The following is a 3,267-nucleotide window of genomic DNA, read 5'->3' as shown; positions in this document are numbered from 1 at the left end:
CCGACCTCAGCACCTACTTGCCCTGCCCTGTGCCACCCACCACACTCCAGGTGCCCCCAGCCAAGTACCCCCTTTCTTTCCCTGCCCAGCCACCCTGCCCTGCTCATCAGCCCTCTCCCCTCAGAGCCCACAGTGCCCTTCAAGACGAGGCTGCAGGACCTGGAGGTGCAGGAGAAGGGGTCGGCCACGTTTCAGTGCGAGGTGCCGCTGCCGACCACGGAGGCTGTGTGGTACAAGGAAGAGACACGGCTGTGGGCCAGCGCCAAGTATGCCATCGAGGAGGCGGGCACAGAGCGCCGGCTCACTGTCCACAATGCTTCCACTGACGATGACGCGGTGTACATCTGTGAGATGGCCGAGGGCAGCCGCACGGTGGCCGAGCTCGCAGTACAAGGTGGGTGGCAACACGACAGGGGGGTCCATGAAACTGGAGGAGGGGCAGGCTGTCCGGTTTGACTAACTCCTGGCTCTGGCCATCCTAGGCAACCTCACCCGAAAGCTCCCGAGAAAGACAGTGGTGCGCGTGGGGGACACTGCCATGTTCTGCGTAGAGCTGGCCAGGCCAGAGGGCCCGGTCCACTGGCTTCGGAACCATGAGGAGGTGGTGGCCGGGGGCCGAGTAGCCATCACCACTGAAGGCACATGCCACACGCTGACCATCTCCAAGTGCAGCCTGGAGGATGTGGGTGAGGTGGCCTTTGTGGCTGGGGACTGCCGGACGTCCACTCAGTTCTTGGTGTCAGGTAAGGGCCTGGAGTACCTCTCCAATGGAAGAGGTGCCCCTTGTCACCATCCGTGCTCTGGACCCAGGGCTGGCCCACATGTGCTCAGTAGCTGCAGGAAGGGTGTGGGGCTCATTGCGTTCAGGCTGTAGCTCTGGTAACCCTCAGACCCACAGATGTTTGCAGCCATCCCCCACTCTGGGCTCCCCAGGCGTTGACAAAATGGGAGACTTGGTAGCCTCTCATCCTACCAACCAAATTAGAGGTGCAGATTGTTCTAGAAGCACAGTGTGTGGTTGTCCTGTGTGAGCATGTCTTCTCTCTGTGGCCTTTAGTATCTACATTGTAGGTTGTGCGGTGGTTCCCTCCCACTCCCGTCCTCCCCCACAGGGCTAACTCTTGGCTGGGGGCAGGGGGATGCCCCTCCATAGGGCTCCAGCACCTCAGGAGGGTCACTGTGCCCTGCTTCAGCCACTGTCTAGCCAAGACCCCAATGCACTGAACTGGAAGGTGTCTGTCCCCAAACCACATGGCCAGCTTATGGTGGCCCTGGGCCCAATGTGGCTGCTGCAACTTGAGAAATGGTCACAGGTTGGGACCAGGGATCATGGGCCTACAGCTTCCCCTCAGGCCGGCCTTCCACCTTGGCTGTGGCCATTTCAGACCATCAGAGCAGTGCCCCCTAGGAGGGCTGGAGATTCTGTGCCCCTCTCCTCCAGGGTGATCCTGGATCTGGGGTCAGGGAGGGGCTCCCAGTTGGTGACAAGGACCTGTGCTCTGCCCAGCCCCCAGGAAGCCACCACCACACACCCCTGAGGCCCCTGTGGTCAAGGCCAAGACAGAGAGTTCCGTGACTCTCAGCTGGTCCCCACCACCCCATGGGGACCGCCCTGTCACCATTGATGGCTACGTGGTGGAGAAGAAGCGATTGGGCACCTACACTTGGAGCCGATGCCATGAGGCCGAGTGGGTGGCTACACCTGAGCTGACTGTGGACTGTGTGGCTGAGGAGGGGGACTTCCAGTTCCGTGTGTCAGCTGTAAACAGCTTTGGCCAGAGCTCCTACCTTGAGTTCCCGGGGACTGTCCACCTGGGTAAGTATGGACGGTTCTGTTCCCATTGGCTTCCAGGTAATGGCCTGCAGGGCACCTGCTGCTGAATCACCCAGACTTAGAGCATAGCCCAGCCTTGGTGAGGCCACAGTGATTCATGGAGCCTCTTTATTGGCGGGGGTGGGGGTGGCGGGGGGAGTTACCAGGGTCCTGATGTTGGAGCCTCCTCTGTGGGAAGGGGAAGAGACTCTGAGACAGGACTTGAGGCCCCTAGAAACCTATCTGTGTCCACCAGCCCCAGGGGACCAGGCTGCACAGCTGCACCCTCCACCTCTAGTGTGTAGGATCCGGAGGGGATCTTGGGTGGTTCTAACTTATCCTTACTCAGTCCTGAACCCTGCCATCTCTCATGGTTGCCATGGGCCTGTCTGACGGGCTTCCTGGAGATGGGGGCACATGTGCCCAGGCTCTGGGGAGGAAGAAGCGGGGAGGCCAGGTGCCCTGCTTGTCCTGAAGCCCCTACCCTGCAGCACCCCAGCTGGCTGTGAAGACGCCTCTGAAGGCAGTGGAGGCGGTAGAGGGCAGTGAGGTGACCTTCTCTGTGGACCTCACTTCGGTCTCTGTGGGCGAGTGGTTCCTGGATGGGCAGGTCCTGAAGGCCAGCAACACATATGTGATCCGCTGCGAGGGCACACGGCATGTCCTCACCATCCGCTCAGTACCTGCCAGCCTGCATGGTGCTGAGCTCAAGTTTGTGGCCAATGGCATCGAAAGCAGCATCCGCATGGAGGTCCGAGGTAGGGGGACTCCAGCCCATGACCCCTGGGGCCTCTCTAAGTTCTATTTCCTCTAAGGGTGGGGGCAGGAGTGGGACCTGTGACCCTAGGCCCAAGGCTCCTGGGGTGTGCTAGTGGATTTCTGGGTGTGTGGCCTGTGCAAGCAGGACCAGATGGGGTGGGGGGGTATGTGAAGCAGCTTGCCCAGCTTGGCAGGTGTCCTCAGCCACAGGGTATGAGTGGACTAGGGGCTGGGGGCTCCTGATGACACAGAGGCTCATGTCTCCATCTGTCTGCTCCCCTTTCCCTCCTCCTCCACTCTCTGTCACCTCCACACCCTCTCTCTCCACCTGTGGGGCCCCCAGGGCTGACCACCAAGCATCCAACGGAAGTTCGGGAGGTGCTGGCCCGACTACACGAGGAGGCACAGCTTCTGGCAGAGCTGTCAGACCAGGCTACGGCTGTAACGTGGCTCAAGGACGGCCGAGCACTGCCCCCAGGCCCCAAGTACAAGGTGCAGGCTTCAGCAGGACAGCGGGCACTGCTGGTGCGGGATGTGGCGCGGGACGACGCTGGCCTGTATGAGTGTGTCAGCCGTGGGGGCTGCATCGCCTACCACCTGTCAGTTCAAGGTATGTGTGTTCACATGTGTCCACGTCCTTCTGGCCACTGCTATAGCTACAGCATTCTGTACCCCAACTCTGGGTAGGCTCTAGG

General features: G+C 60.9%; 1 long non-coding RNA gene across 1 annotated transcript; it reads left to right on the top strand.

Annotated features, from left to right (window-relative positions):
• The first annotated feature begins 575 nt into the window (after positions 1–575).
• On the top strand, positions 576–2,347 carry LOC106699076. Its single transcript, XR_001350511.2, has 3 exons — positions 576–743; positions 1,508–1,816; positions 2,305–2,347. It is a non-coding gene; the product is annotated as an uncharacterized LOC106699076 (long non-coding RNA).
• The last annotated feature ends 920 nt before the right edge of the window (positions 2,348–3,267 follow it).

The sequence above is a fragment of the Myotis lucifugus genome, unplaced genomic scaffold (genome assembly GCF_000147115.1).
Source record: "Myotis lucifugus unplaced genomic scaffold, Myoluc2.0 scaffold_302, whole genome shotgun sequence".
NCBI lineage: Eukaryota > Metazoa > Chordata > Mammalia > Chiroptera > Vespertilionidae > Myotis > Myotis lucifugus.
The sequence above is the reverse complement of the archived record's forward strand: the minus strand, read 5'-3'. Positions and strand labels throughout refer to the sequence as shown.